Below are 16,121 nucleotides of genomic sequence, written 5' to 3'. Positions count from 1 at the left end.
TGCTGAAATTTCCTTCCACGCCTTGTGTAATTCTTTATGTTGTCCTCAACAAATTCCTTTTTTGCAAACTCACTTTTTTTTTTTACAGGCTTTGTTGAACATTTCTGCTTTCCCTTTGCCCTGAGGGTTTGTGATTCTGTCCATCAAAGCAGTATCTTGTTTTCCCTCCAAAAGTGTCAAAAGTGTCTGGGTAACCTCTGCTGTTTAGCATCTTCTAAATGCCTAATCCAGGTTCAAATCTGGGTCTTCCAGCGTCTTTTTCTAATCTTTGGTTCTCGAATTCCCGTCGTTAGTTGATCTCGGATTAGTGAATCTGTGAGCTGATCATAATTAAATGTTTGGCTCAACAGCTTGAGATCCACCATGAATTCTTCAAACAACAATCCTTCTCTCTGAGCTCTCATGAAATTTATATCTTTCAAAAATTTCATTTGTCTCGGGTGTGCAATACTCTTCAAACTTCGTGCATCTTATAGCATGCTTGTGCTGCCTGACTGAACTGCACATAATTAGAAATATCTAGTGTTTTGACCCCACGATAATTTTTTAAAAAAAATAGCTCCCTTCTGTTTATCTTCTTTTTCAATAAAGCCACTCACTTGTATGTACAGGCTGAATCTGTGTTGAAATCCCTTCCACTTACCTGCTGTATTGCCAGAGAACTTCAGCTCCAGCGGAACTCTCAGCTGCTCCATTTTCCTTACTCCTTTTGTCCTGTACTCTCTTCTCCAGTCACTCTCTGACCACTCCTGTTACCGTGTAGTGTTTGTGGGCGCCGTGTAGGAGACTCAGGGCTGTAGGAAGATCAGAATATATCATTTATTATAGATTCAGCTCAGCAACTGAGAGTCTGGTGTTACAGTTTAGAAGGCGGCCTCAGAAGTGCTCACAGCTCCCCCTAATGTATCTATACAGCTAAACTGGGCACAGCCCTAAAGGGGGCAAACCTTCACAGGGATATCTCCAAGGTAAATGCAGGATCCCATAGGAAATGACATTAATGATTGAGTGCAGGGAAGGCCTCCGCTGAGTCAACCCCTGAATATCTCAGGAGGGTACTAGGGGAGCTGTACTGCTGGATGCAGCCCTGTTTTACTGCTCCCCCTACATTTCCCCTTGTTGTTTTTCTCCTCTCATCCCTCTGTAAATAAATATCTCCCTGTATTATATCCATTGTACTTTTCCTGTGGGTGGGTGTGTTCACTCTGGGGGGCTTGGAACAGGTGCCCCTGTGGTGGAAGGAATTTTTCCTGCTGCATTCCTGTGCGTGCCATCTCTTGGCCAGAGCTGCCTGCAGAGCAGACTCCATCTTGGCCACGAGGGCGCTAAAGTTACAGATACAATACAGCTGAGTCCTGTCTCTTTCCTACAGTGAGGGCACCACAGGTATCAGGGAAGTGTCAGAGGAAGGAGGGGAATGGGTCACACACTGAGCGGGACAGAGAGGGGAGCACTCACTGAGGGACTAGCTGCTCCAGGTCCCAGTAAGAAGCACTGGAGGAACATAGGAGCATGGAGACTAAGGGAGGGGACTAGCAGTAGCCATACTCCTTGCCGGAGAGAGGTTAATGTGCTGGAGTGCTAACACCAGATGAAGGTCCCTTGAGGGGTGTGACGTTATCTGATTAAAATATGACCATGTAGATCCACTGTGATATAATTGCAACAAAACTTATACAAAGTATGTCAAGTAATGTGTCTATGGAAAAGTTATTGTTTGCTGAATATGATTATCCTATTTGTATGCATGTATCATGTTAGTATCTGAAGTTATGAATATTGACTATGTGTCTGTATTTCAAATGTGTTTGCTCATGTGGTAACACCTACCAGGTATTTAGCCAGCACATTGTAAAGGGACTATTCAAGTTGAATGGTCCATCAAGGAACACTTAACTCACAATGGGCCATGGAAGACGCCTATCTACACGTAATGGGCTTCCTGAGGACATTCTAACTAGAGTACGGGTAATGGCCTCTGCTTTGACTCAGCGGAGCATGCCCGGACATGTGATGAGACCAGGTGACACTAAACTCCATCTTGTTACCTGTATTTTTCCACAAGCTGTGCAGAGGAACAATGGGTTTCCCTTCACATGGCAGAAGCTATAAAAGGCCCTGAAAGCATTTCCATTTTTTCCTGCTCAAACCTCTAGACTATGAACTTATACTTTTGGGAACATTCTAACCAAAGGACTGAGGCCCTTCCAATGATTTGGAAACAACCAGAGACTTAACAAGACAGAAGTTTATTCCATCACTGTTATGAGCCTGATCCAAGAACCTTGGAATTACTGTATGTATTTGGTTCCTTTAACCACTTTTAACTCTCACCTTTCTTTCTTTCTTTCTTTCTTTCTTTCTTTCTTTCTTTCTTTCTTTCTTTCTTTCTTTCTTTCTTTCTTTCTTTCTTTCTTTTTGTAAATAAACCTTTAGATTTTAGATACTAAAAGATTGGCAACAGCATGATTTTTGGTTAGATCTGAGTTATATATTGACCTGGCTGTGTGGCTGGTCCTTTGGGATCAGAAGAACCATTTGGTTGATGAAAATTGGTTTTAAATAACCACTCATCATTAAGTTTAGTGTTGGTGGTGGTGATACAAGGACTGGAATACCTAAGGAGACTGCTTTTCTGACTTCTTGTTAGCTAGTGTGGTAAAACAGAAGTTTTCTTTTGTTGCTCGTTTGGTATATTTTATGGGAGAATAACCACCAGTTTTGGGGTGTGTCTGCCCTATTTCTCAGCAGTTTGTCCTGAATTTGGTATTCTCGGTTGTGACCCACTGAGGCACGGTGACAACGGGCTGTCATTATTACAGTGGTTTAGGTCTAGAGAGACCCAATCTGTTTTCATTGTCCACTCTGAAATCTTGAGTAACCCCCACCACCAGCAGCAGGCAGGGCAATGTACAGTCAGTAGCAGGGCTCCTGGTAGCGCACTCTGCTGGGAAAGAGTCTATGTTTTTCCTTAAATACACAGTGAGTGAACAGATAACTATTAAGGCTGGTCAAACAAATATTTTTGACAGAAAATTTGGGTTTTTGACAAAACAAAAATTCTCTCATGGCACTGTTCTCATTTTCTGAAGAAAAATCCCCATTTTCCTAGTTGTAGCATAGTGCCAAATACAGTAGAACCTCAGAGTTACAAACATCAGAATTACAAACTGACCTATCAACCACACACCTCATTTGGAACCAGAAGTATGCAATCAGTAGTAAAGTAGTAAAGTTTCAAAGCTGTATTAAATCAATGTTCAGTTGTAAATTTTTGAAAGAACAGCCATAACATTTTGTTCAGAGTTACGAACATTTCAGAGTTATGAACAACCTCCATTCCCGTTGTGTTTGTAACTCTGAGGTTCCACTGTAGCTTGGAGTATATAGTTGTGTCTGTGTATGAACTTTGTAGAGGAGACCAAACGGCCTTCTCCTCTGGGAGACTTTTAAATCCCTGACTCCACTCCCTTCCGGTTTATTCCAATGGGAAAATAGTGATTGTTCAGGCAGGGATTTATTTTTCTGTCTATCACTGTGGCCGTATCTGAGTGGCTGGCTTCGCAGTAGCCAAAGAGAAAGTGAAACTCCTTCAACCAAGGCAGGGAAATCACTCCAATCTTCCCTTCATTCTGGTGCTGACATTTGAATATGCAGTTTCTGAGAGCTCCCTCCAGAACATCATCATATTTAGGAGTTTTCAAGCTTCTTGAGGATGTTGGAAGTTTTCTTTGAGTGCACCGTGGCTATCTGGGCAGACATCTTAAACTCACCCCTATTAGTCTTTGACCGTCCATTGGAGCAGTTGCCCTCACAATGCTGATGTTGGTTAGTTAATACCTCCTTCTTCCCATGTTCCTGTGGCTCTGTAAATTTACAGCGTTACACCCAAGGTTGTTAATAGCAATAACCCTAGAAATTGCCATTTATCCACTGCTTGGGTACTGCAGAAAGCTCATTTGCATTAACATTTTCTCAGGGCCAAATGGAAACCAATGTGCTAGAGGGGAAAGGCTCCATAGCCCTGCCCTGATTCCACTGAGCCAGTCCGTGCCCCTGATCTGGGGCTGAACAGAAACCAGTGCCGCAAAAGTTCAAAGTTCCACAGCACAGTCCGCAAATCCCTTGAGCGCCATTTCCCTAAATAGCTTGTTATTTACCTTTGGCCTCTGCAGGTGGTGGTGTGTTCTTGAACTTAATCTCAGTGTAGACAATCTCTGCTGCCATTCAGAGACTGTGTGGCTGACGCCCATTCTTTATATATTCATATTTATCACATTTAAAACTGATCTTTTAATTCCCTAGAGCCAGAGTACAACACTGGCCACTTTCTGAGTCCTTCCCATCAGAAGTGTCTGCCACCCCTTCTCCTACCTGCAAGAAGAGGAGAGATCGGGTGAGGAAAGCACTTAATATGAGCTGAGAAACATTTGGAGACAGAGCTACACCCCTTGATACAGCTCACCCTCATCATCCAGATCCCCCTCCCCAGATTCCGCTGTGAGGCTGCACCCAATCCTGACGTAGCACAAGGGCCAGGCCTGCCCCAGAAACACTCCAGGGAGCTGCATCTCCATTCCAGGTGCACCAGGTGTGGGCAGGCAGGATCCAAGTGTGGAGGGGCTTAGTGTGGGGGATCTGGATGTGGGTCAAGAGGGTTCTGTGTGCTGCGAGCAGCTGAGTGGGGTGTCCAGGCAGGATCTGGATGCATAGGGGCTTGTTGGGGGGTTCTGGGTAGGGGCAATGAGATTCTTCAGGGTGATCCAGGTGAACATGTTTGGGGCTCAGCAGGGGGGGTCTGGGTGTGGGGGGCTCAGCAGTTGCTGGGGGAGTGGGGCTTGGTGGGGTGGGGGTCTGGGTGCAGCTGGTTGGGGCTCAAAGGGATGGGGGTCTATCTATGGGGAGCTTGTTGGGGTGGGGGTTCAAGTGGGGGGCTCAGCGGATGGATGGTATGGGTGCAGGGGTGGGGTTCCAGATGCAGAGGGGTGGGGCATGGCAAGAGGGTGGGGCTTGGCGGGGGGTCTGGGTTCAGGGGGGTCCAGATGTAGAGGGTGAGTCTCAGCAGGGTGGGGGTTTGGGTGCAGGGGACTTGGTGGGGGGGGGTTGGGTGTAGGGGGTGAGGCTTGGCAGGAGGATCTGGATATGCGGGGGGTCTGAAGGCATGGGGGTTGGGCAGATGGGGGAGCAGCTCCCTGTACAGTGATCCCTCCCCCCATGGCTGAGGAGCAATGGGTGAAGAACGTGGTGGGGGGCGTGGAGCTTGTGTTCACCCGGAAAACCAGGCTGAGGTTTTCTTCTCATGGGTTTCTTTAAAATAACAGAAACTTACTAGCTAAGGGTGAAGTTACATCCCACACCCCAGTAAAAATACACACTCATCTCCCTCTCTAGTTTTCTTTGTGCACCTTACCTTGTTTCTTTTTCTGTTTCTCCTTCACTTGCTCTCTTTGAGTGGTTCCGTGGTTATTTCTCTATCTGCCTGTTGTGATTCCACAGCCTCTTCTACATTATGCTTTGCTGACAATGTGTATCAATAGTGAGTGCAATTTACCCAGTGCTGAGCGTAACTTAACCTCAAGTGCAGCCAAAGGCAAGCTATGTCAACACTAGTTGAGACACTATGATTCAACCCTGGCTCCCAGACAAGGGGCAAGATGTGAACTAGCAGATCTTGTCCACTCCCAGGAGCTTCAGTCTCGGCTCAATCTCTCAGGCCTTGTATGCACAGGAAAGTTTTACCAGTTATACCAGTATAGATAAACTGGAGCTGGGCAGGAAATGTCTTTCCCACCCAAAACGTGTTTTTGAGATTGACTTTTTTCCCCATCTTGAATCAGAACAAAGAGTCAAACTCTGAAATTTTTTTGCAAACAAACACAAAAAGAAAAGAAAAGAAAAGTTAAGATCAGGTGAATGGAAACATTTTGTTTTGATAATTTTGAAACATTTTAGTGTGATTGACCTTTTTCTTTTCTTTCTTTATTTTTTGTTTTGTTTTTACTAGAGCTGTCAAGCGACTAAAAAAAATTAATCACATGATTAAAAAATGTGATTAATTGTGCGATTAATCGCACTGTTAAACAATAATGGAATACCATTTATTTAAATATTTTTGGATGTTTTCTATGTTTTCAAATATATTGATTTCAATTACAACACAGAACACAAAGTGTACAGTACTCAATTTATACTTATTTTTTATTACAAATATTTGTGCTATAAAAAACAAAAGAAATAGCATTTTTCAATTCACCTCACACAAGTACTGTAATACAATCTCTTTATCATGAAAGTTGAACTTATAAATGTAGAATTATGTACAAAAAAACTGCATTCAAAAATAAAACTATGTTAAACTTTAGAGCCTACAAGTCCACTCAGTCTTACTTCTTGGTCAGTGAGTCACAAACAACAAGTTTGTTTACATTTGCAGGAGATAATGCTGCCCGCTTCTTGTTTACAATGTCACCTGAAAATGAGAACAGGAGTTCACATGGCACTGTTGTAGCTGGCGCCACAAGATATTTACGTGCCAGATATGTTAAAGATTCATATGACCCTTCATGCTTCAACTACCATTCCAGAAGACATGCGTCCATGCTGATGACAGTTCTGCTTGATAATGATCCAAAGCAGTGCAGACCGACTCATGTGCATTTTCATCATCTGAGTCAGATGCCACCAACAGAAGATTCATTTTCTTTTTTGGTGGTTTGGGTTTTGTAGTTTCTGCACTGGAGTGTTGTTTTTTTAAGACTTCTGAAAACATGCTTCACACCTCATTCCGCTCAGATTTTGGATGGCACTTCAGATTCTTAAACCTTGGGTCGAGTGCTGTAGCTATCTTTAGAAGTCCCACATTGGTACCTTCTTTGCGGTTTGTCAAATCTGCAGTGAAAGTGTTCCTAAAATGAACATGTGCTGAGTCATCATCCGAGACTGCTATAACATGAAATATATGCAGAATGCGGGTAAAACAGAGCAGGAGACATACAATTCTCCCCCAAGGAGATCAGACACAAAATACTTAACGGATTATTTTTTTAACAAGCGGCATCAGCATGGAATCATGTCCTCTGGAATGGTGGCTGAAGCATGAAGGGGCCTATGAATGTTTAGCATATCTGGCACGTAAATACCTTGCAATGCTGCTACAAAAGTGCCATGCGAACACCTGTTCTCACTTTCAGGTGACATTGTAAATAAGAAGCCAGCAGCATTATTTCCTGTAAATATAAACAAACTTGTTTTTCTTAGTGATTGGCTGAACAAGAAGTAGGACTGAGTGGACTTGTAGGCTCTAGAGTTTTACATTGTTTTGTTTTTGAGTGCAGTTATGTAACAACAAAAAAATCTACATTTGTAAGTTGCACTTTTACGATAAAGAGATTGCATTATGGTACTTGTATGAGGTGAACTGAAAAATAGTATTTCTTTTGTTTATCATTTTTACAGTGCAACTATTTGTAATAAAAAAAATAATAATATAAAGTGAGCACTGTACACTTTGTATTCTGTGTTGTCACTGAAATCAATACATTTGAAAATGTAGAAAAACATCCCAAATATTTAATAAATTTCAATTGGTGTTCTATTGTTTAACTGTGTGATTAAAACTGCTATTAATCACGATTAATTTTTTGAGTTAATCGTGTGAGTTAACTGTGATTAATCGACAGCTCTAGTTTTTACTACAACTTAACTAAAATTTCATAAAGAAAATTGTTTCAAACTGGAAAACAAAATTTTCATTTAGAAAAATCACATTTTGAATCAGGAGATTTGTCAAAATCAAACCTTTCTCACGAACCGTTTCAGTTTGGACAAATTGGCATTTTCGGACAAAAAAAATGTTTAATTAGAAAATTCCTGACTAGCTTGAAGTAAAATTGCTATAGCTGTACTGGTATAGCTCCCCAAGTGGGCACATGTTCCAGGTTAAGAGTGGTGGTGGTGGTTGTTGTTGTTTTTTGGTTTTGGATAAACACCTGTCAAAGTGACATAATCTAAATCAGAAAAAGGCCCTCTTAAACCAGAATAAAGATGTCCCCTCAGGGAGTTATAAGTGCATTTACTGTGCATAAATGCATATAAATGCATATAAGTGCATTCCCATATAGTCAAGCCTCAGTTGAAAATCTTCCAACTCTTTCTGCACCTCCTCACGGCAGAGAATTTGAGTCTCTAACAAAAGGGCTGATTCTTTTTCCTCTTTTTTTCTGGTAAGAATGTATTTAAACTGTTGAAGTAAATCAGTGACCATAACTGTAGCAGTTTGTGGTTTTTATGGAGGTCTTAACTGCTCTTCTGCTCACACGCCACTTTTGAATATTTATTGCAGATCATAATTATTAGGAATAATAGACATTCACTGTACTGTTTAGGCCTCATCTACACTGCGAGTACGACCAGGTTAGAGGGCCCAGCTAAGCAGGAAAATTTCCCAGCACAGTTTAAGCAGTTGGTTTTAATTGTGGCCTTGTCTCCATGAGAAAACTGCACTGATTTAATTAAATGGGTTCAGAGACTGATTGAGTTAAATTGGGGCAACCTCTTTGGTGTGGACACTCCTATTTCTGTATTACACTGTCACATATTGATTTAGCTTTAGGGGATTCCGTACTGACTTCAACTTTGTTGATACATGATACTAGTGATAAACCACAATAAAAGCCTCTGCACAAGGGGGTTACCCCAATTTAATTAAACCAGTACCTAAACCCAGTTAGTTAAGTTGGTGCAGTTCCATGCGGAGACAAGCCCTGAGTCCCTGGAGTGATGCAAAAGCTTTGGACTATTTAGCATTGCTCAGGGACATGAGCAAAGCCTCTTCTCTACTGCAGTGATTGAACAGAGTTGTAGTTGAGTTAGGGGGAAACAGGTTGGACCTGGTTATATCTGTAGTATGGACAGGGCCTTATGCCTGGGTTTAAATCTCCCTGCTGTGGAACAGAGGCTGCTGTGCTATGCAGAAAATGTGAGTTATTAACTTGACCAGCATTGGGAGGGTTAATAGGAGGCCTCTTTTTCTCAGTGCAAACCCACTGGCCCTGCCCTTTCCAGCCTGCCTCCTGCACAAGACTTCTGGGAGCTTTAGTGACACTCCAGCTTTTTTCCACTTTAAATACTTTTAGCAGTTTATATTTTTTCCAGAATTGATCTTTTCAATGTAAGTTTGGGCCCCAACAGCCCCTCCCTGCCACCATAATTACAGCTCACAGCCCAGCGTGATTCATCCTCTCCCATCAAATCTCTCTGTGAGCTGACCCTAGAGAGAGAAGGGCTCAGTCTCCAGCCTCATATCCAGGATGGGGTTTCTTGCCTCAAAGTCTCGTGGATGCAGTTTCACAATTTTAATAAACTTTTACAAAATACAGGCCATTTGTGACAGTCTCTACCCTTATGTTCAGGATTATGATAAATTTTGTACAAAGTATGCCTTGTGAGGTTATCATTTGAAAACTCATAATCTGCTGAACATTATTGTCTTGTTAAACTATATGTGGCAATATTGTATATAAAGTTATAAGATTCTACTGATGGTGTTACTGAGACATGTTGCAATTCTGGGGGACAGCCACAGACCAGTTCCTCAGAGACAAAAAGTCTAGCGAATGCCTTGTCCAGGTGTAAATGAAATCAAATGGACAATCATCTAGTTAAGCGGCCACTCCTCGGCAGGAGAGAGGGAATGGGAGAAGAAATTTACATTTTGACACTGGAACAGCTTGAGGTTCTGTCCAAATAGGCTTTCTGTTTCCTAAGCCTCAGCCGAAGATGATTCTTGTGCAAGAGAAGAGCTATAAGAAAGGGGAACAGATGTCCCAAGTTACTTCTTCCTTTCTCTGTGCTCATGGCATCAACATCACCTGAAGGACAAGGAAAATAACACTGGACTGGGGGAGGGATCCTGGCTGAAAGAAATCCAGCCAGTAAGACTGCTAAAGCATGTGGTGAGAGAAACATTTTGCTTTGAATTCATTTAGGCTTCTTAAATTAGCTATTAGTTGCGTTTACTTTTATTTTCTTGTAACCAAATCTGACTTTTTGTCTCATTACTTGTAATCACTTAAAATCTATCTTTATGTATCTTATAAATGTGTTTTATTGTTTTATCTAAACCAGTGTGTTTGGATTAAAGTGTTTGGGAAACTCTATTTGAGATAAAAGGATTTGTGCATATAATTTCCTATTAATAAAATGACAGACTTTATATGAGATTGTGTTGTCCAGGAGAGAGCTGGGCAGTACAAGTCACACATTTCTGGGGTCAAGTCTGGGACTGGGAGTTTGCTGGTGTCATCCTGCAATGTAATTCAGGAGTGGCTGGCTATAGGACTCATACAATACAGCTGAAAGTAATTTACATGCTGGAGGCTGTGTCTGAGCAGACCAGGAGTGGTTGCTCTCACAGCAAAGCAGTGTAAAAGGCACCCCAGGTTGGAGAATTGAGAGGACACAGCTGTTCAAGAGTCCAGATTGTACCGTGGGTAATGTTATGTCTTTTCCCCAGTTTCTGTTTCCATGTGCATACATGACAGTACTATCCTCATTGTTGTGTTTATTGCGTCTCCAGAACCCAGAAGAGAGAGAAGCTCATGTGTTTGAGACGCATCGCTAAGAGTGTGGTGGGGGGAGAGAGGCTGAGCTAGTGAGGATGCAACAAGAAGGAGAAATACAGCACTTGGATCAGAATAGCCTCTGACCACGTTCCCTGTGTAAATTTTCTCAGTAGTGGGTATAGCTCTCTCTCTCTCTCAGACACCCCCCACTACATTATATATTATTATTACTACTATTATTATTAATCATGGCACTAAGTGGAGGATTCTAAATAGTCTCCTCAAGCTGCAGTCTCTTTATACAGAGTCTGATTCAATGCCACTGGGCTTCCATCTCCCAAGCAGTCAGAATGATACCACAACTATTTTCTTGGCTGCTTGTAACTGTTCCGTTTACCTGAGTGAAAATAAAATGGTGGAAAAATAAAATAATATCAGATGCAGTCACTGAACAGACAGTAGGAGCCTGGGGTCCTATAGGGGGTGTGATGGAGCTGGCTGTGATGTGCAAAGAAGCCCAGGATTGAATGGTCACAGAGCCTGAATAAGCTGCTCATCTTCAGATGAGTAAGGCATCTGGCATCTGGGGGTGGGGGTGAAGAGGGGAATGGAAACATCCTCTCCAAGGCTGTACTCTGAGTACCCAGAGGAGTCCATCCCTGGCTAGTGACCTGATCAACTGCTGTCCTGATCACCACCAGGATGGGAGCCCATCCCTGTGTCATTCTTCTCACTGTCATCACAGGTCAAGGTGTCATTACAGAAGTAGTAGCTGCTGGGTGAAAAGGCTCCTGGCCCTGGGGCAGCATGTCCCAACCTGCCATGTGAGGAAGAGAGGAATGAATCACATACATTAGAAGTAGAAAGGACTTGTTAGGTGACATCCAATTCAGTTCCTGGGGCTAGTGCAGGATGATTATATGCAGTCCATCTTCATTTTACACATATCCCATATGATGGGCCTTCCTCTACTTCTCAGACTAACAGATGCCTTCAATCTTCAGTGACCTGAAACTCAAAAGAGAGAGTCATACAGAATGTGGAAACTAGGGCAAATTACAAAGGATGAATATAAACAAAAAACACAAGCATGCAGGGACAAAATTAAAGAGGCCAAGGCACAGAATGAGATTAAACTAGCTGCAGACATAAAGGGTACAAGAAAACATTCTAAGCATTAGAAGCAAGAGGAAAGCGAAGGATAGAGTAGGCCCATTACCCACTGAGGAGGGAAAGACAACAGAAAATACAATAATGATCAAAGCATTAACTGCCTTTTTTGTTTCAGTTTTTGCCAAAAAGGTCAGCAATGATCTGACAACTAACATAGTGAACATCAGTGTAAATGGGGTAGGGTATGAGGCTAAACTAGGGAAAGAACAAGTTAAAAAGTACTAGACAAGTTAGATGTCTTCAAGTCAGCAGGGCCTGATGAAATGCATCCTAGAATACTTAAAGACTTGGCTGAAGAGATCTCTGAGCCATTAGTGATTATCTTTGAAAACTTTTGAAGGATTGGGGAGACCCCAGAGGACTGGAAAATGGCAAATATAATGGCATCTATAAACAGGGGAATAAGGACAACCCAGGGAATTATAGACCAGTCAGTTTAACTTCAGTTCCCGAAAAGATAATGGAGCAAATAATCAATTTGTAAGCACCTAGAAGATAAGGTGATAAAAAAGAGTCGGCATGGATTTGTTCAGAAAAAATCATGTCAAACCAGCCTAATATCCTTTTTTGACAGGGTAACAAGCCTTTTGGATAGTGGGCAAGCAGTAGTTGTGATATATCTCAACTTTAAGAAGGCTTTTGATACTGTTTCACAGGACCTTCTCATAAACAAACTAGAAAAATACAGCCTTGATGAACCTACTATAAGATGGATGCATAACTTGTTGCAAAACCATAATCAGACAGTAGTTATCAATGGTTCACAGTCAAGCTATAAAGGCATATAAAGTGGGGTCCCACAGGGATCTGTCCTGGGTCTGGTTCTATTCAATATCTTCATCAGTGATTTGGATAATGGCATAGAAAGTACACTTACAGAGTTTGCGAATGATACCAAGCTGGGAGGAGCAAGTGCTTTGGGGACAGAATTAAAATTCAAAATGACCTTGAAAAACTGAAGAAATGGTCTGTAATAAATAAGATCAAATTCAATAGGAGAAATGCAAAGTACTACGCTCAGGAAGGAATAAACAGTTGCACACAGACATAAAATGGGAAATGACTGCCTAGGAAAGAGTACTGCATAGAAGGATCTGGGGGTTATAATGGACCACAAACTAAATATAAGTTAACCATATAAGACTGTTGCAAAAAAGGGAACATCATTCTGGGATGTTTTAGCAGAAGTGTTGTAAGCAAGACATGAAGAGTAATTCTTCCACTCTAGTCTGTACTGATAAGACCTCAGCTGGAGTATTGTGTCCAGTTCTGGGCACCCCACTTTGAGAAAGATGTGGACAAACTGGACAAAGTTCAGAGGACAGCAACAAAAATGATTAAAGGTCTAGAACAGGGGTTCTCAAACTGGGGGTCGTGACCCTGCAGGGGGTTGCGAGGTTATTACGTGGGGGTCATGAGCTGTCAGCCTCCACCCCCAAACCTCACTTTGCCTCCAGCATAATAGTGCTTAATATAAAAAAATGTGGTTTTAATTTATAAAGGGGGTCGCACTCAGAGGCTTGCTATGTGAAAGGGCTCACCAATACAAACGTTTGAGAACCACTAGAAAACATGACTTATGAGGAAAGATTGAAATAATTAGGTTTGTTTGGTCTGGAGAGAAGACTGGGGGAACACATGATAACAGTCGTCACTACTGTATGTGAAAGGTTGTTATAAAGTGGAGGGTGATAAATTGTTCTCCTTACGCATTGAGGACAGGACAAGAAGTACTGGACTTAAATTGCAGCAAGAGAGATTTAGGTTAGACATTAGGAAAAGCTTCCTAGCTGCCACAGTAGTTAAGCACTGGAACAAATTGCCTAGGCTAGGCGGGTTGTGGAATCTCTGTCACTGGAAGTTTTAAAGATTAGGGCAGACAAACACCAGATGATGATCTAGATAATACTTAGTTCTGCCTTAGTGCAGGGGAGTGAACTAGATGACCTCTCAAGTTCCCTTCAAGTCCTACATTTCTATGATGAATCAGGTGATGATTCATCACCTCCAGACTGAGTTTTTTTTCTACTACTTCTTCTTCCTCTTTATACTAAAATTTTCCCCCTGAAACCTTTCCCAATCAATTCCTTCCCCACTTTGGTGCTTTTTCCCTCTATATACTTGTAGACGGTTAATGCACAATAACCAATTCTGTGCTCAACTACACCCCTCCTACTTCTGTGCTTGCTCCAGCAGCCTCTCCCTTAGTGTCTCCTCCTCCACTTTCTCCCCTTCTAACCATTTCATTCATGGATCCATCACTGGTCTCATTCTCTTCTCAATCTACACCCTACCCCATAGATGACCTCATCAACCCAAATGGCTTCACATGTTGTCTTTGCTATGTTGGTTCAAAAAATATACCCTCCATTCAATTCCACCTCTCTCCATTTGACCCAGAGCTCCCCCAGTGAAACCTTCTTCTGCTCCCTTCTGCATCACTGACAACTATTTCACCATCCTCTCAGCCACTTAGGCTTGCAACCTTTTTGTCATATTTGACCCCTCTGTCTCTCTCTCTTCTTTATCCTCACATCCAGATGCCTGCCCAACACTGCCAGTCCTTTCCTCCCTCTCTCTCCATCCCTACTGCCAATTCTTCAGCCCATGCCTTGGTCATCTCTCTCTAATCTTGACTGTTGCACCTTCCCCTCTGTAACATCTCCAGGTTTCATATTATGTCCTCAAATCCATTCAGCTTGCTGCTGCCATTTCATCTCCTGATCCCTCCCCACCTGAGTCTCTTCATTGGCTTTTGTTCTTCTTCTGTGTCAGATTCAAAACACTCACCACACCTTCAAGGCCCTTCAGAGCTTTGACCCACCTCATCTATAGTTGCCTCCTACTCCTGTGTTCACCCATTTCAGCTTATCTCATCACTCTTCTGTCCTTCCACAAGCAACTCTGCACCTTTTCTCACTATGCCCTTGATACCTGGAATATCCTCCTCGACCACGTGCTCCTGCCTCAAATCACTCCTGAAAACTCATTCCTTTCAGTCAGTCTTCCACCATTGCTCTCCCTCCTGACTGTCTCTAATTTGTGATATTATGGTGGGGCAGTAATGAAGCCATAGTCGAGGTTGCATCAGAAATTTGTGTTTAATGGGAAAAGAATAGGAATATCTGCTAGATATTTTACTATACAAAAAAACTGGAACACACAAAATAGAGCGTAGCAGGGCTTTTAATTTTCTATCTAAATGGAATCTGTAAGAGACTAACTGAATTTAACAATATTTTGGATATAGAAATGGGTGTGTTTTGTTATTGGAGCCCTAGTGTCTCACTTTTGCAAGAGTACACATGAAAGAATCTAGAATAAACTTCCCATAGAGATACCCTTCCCGTGTCTATCTATAGTTTACGCAAATACCATTTATATATTTTTCCATTTTGGAATTTCAGAGAAAAATATTTTTTGTTTCATAACTGATGTGTGTTCTGCCAATTTGGAAGCACTGCAGTAAAGATATGACAGTGTGTATTAGCCAGCAACCTATGTTGCTAGACATATCTATCTATATATGTATATCTATACATGGAAGAAGATTCATCATATGCCAGTGACACTGTAGATTCTAATGTGAACATTGACTTCAGCATTGCTAATCTGGAAGTGCCACCTTAATTGAGGAGGACACTCTTTACCACATATTGTCCTACTATGTCTTTCATGTGTGACAACACATTTGCCAAGTTGCAGTGACTGCATTTAATTGAATGTCAACATTTCTCCATAGCTGACCACTCACTGCAGCCACTGTGTTCTTGAGTATGTTGGCATTGTTCTTTGTAAGGTAATGTATTTACTTTTTATTTTTGATGTCCAGTTTACACAGCTGCTTTTAAAAATAGGAAAATTCACACAGAAAAATGTTTGTTTTTTGTTAATTATGATTGTACTGTTTTACTTTAATAACAATTTCTTCACATAGTGAAAAGCTAGAAAATAAACACTTTCAGGTCAACAACCATACTTCTGTTTCTCTACTGACACCAACAGAAAACTTTACAATTCTTACCAATTCCTATCCTCCTTCCACCACACATTGTTCACACCCATGGCTTCATAAACTACCAGTCAGCCTTAACTCCAACATGCATATAAGAAAGATGCATATGTTAAATGTGCTTTTAACATATGCCTTTGCATTGAGATTTTCTTTGACGAAAAGAGAATATTTAACCGGTGTGTCCTTCTTGTACAAACTATCATACCCCCTGAACTCTGACATACACACATGGGAGAGTTTTTTCCCCTACCTACTGAATCCGAAGAGAACTGTATCTTACTAGGATGAATTGAACTTTGAAAAAAAAGTCTCGTTAAAACAGTAACTCTTCGAATATTTTTTTCACATTTCTTTCTATATAATCTGACTTG

At 41.7% G+C, this 16,121-nt stretch overlaps 1 protein-coding gene across 2 annotated transcripts in view; it reads right to left on the bottom strand.

Annotated features, from left to right (window-relative positions):
- Nucleotides 1-11,948, bottom strand: part of LOC102934685 (C-type lectin domain family 4 member E) — a 34,708-nt gene extending 22,760 nt beyond the window's left edge. Inside the window, exons 1-5 of one of the 2 annotated variants that reach the window (XM_037913084.2) lie at nt 11,415-11,948; nt 9,710-9,800; nt 5,411-5,517; nt 4,161-4,374; nt 644-794 (exon numbers count right to left, since the gene is read on the bottom strand). The gene's annotated coding sequence lies outside the window, so the exon portion shown is untranslated. Of the gene's footprint in view, nt 1-643; nt 795-4,160; nt 4,375-5,410; nt 5,968-9,709; nt 9,801-11,414 lie in introns of those variants that run through there. The other variant, XM_043524615.1, reaches the window with a different exon arrangement.
- Between the last annotated feature and the right edge of the window lie 4,173 nt (nt 11,949-16,121).

The sequence above is a fragment of the Chelonia mydas genome, chromosome 1 (assembly GCF_015237465.2).
Source record: "Chelonia mydas isolate rCheMyd1 chromosome 1, rCheMyd1.pri.v2, whole genome shotgun sequence".
In the NCBI taxonomy this organism is placed as follows: domain Eukaryota; kingdom Metazoa; phylum Chordata; order Testudines; family Cheloniidae; genus Chelonia; species Chelonia mydas.
The sequence above is the reverse complement of the archived record's forward strand: the minus strand, read 5'-3'. Positions and strand labels throughout refer to the sequence as shown.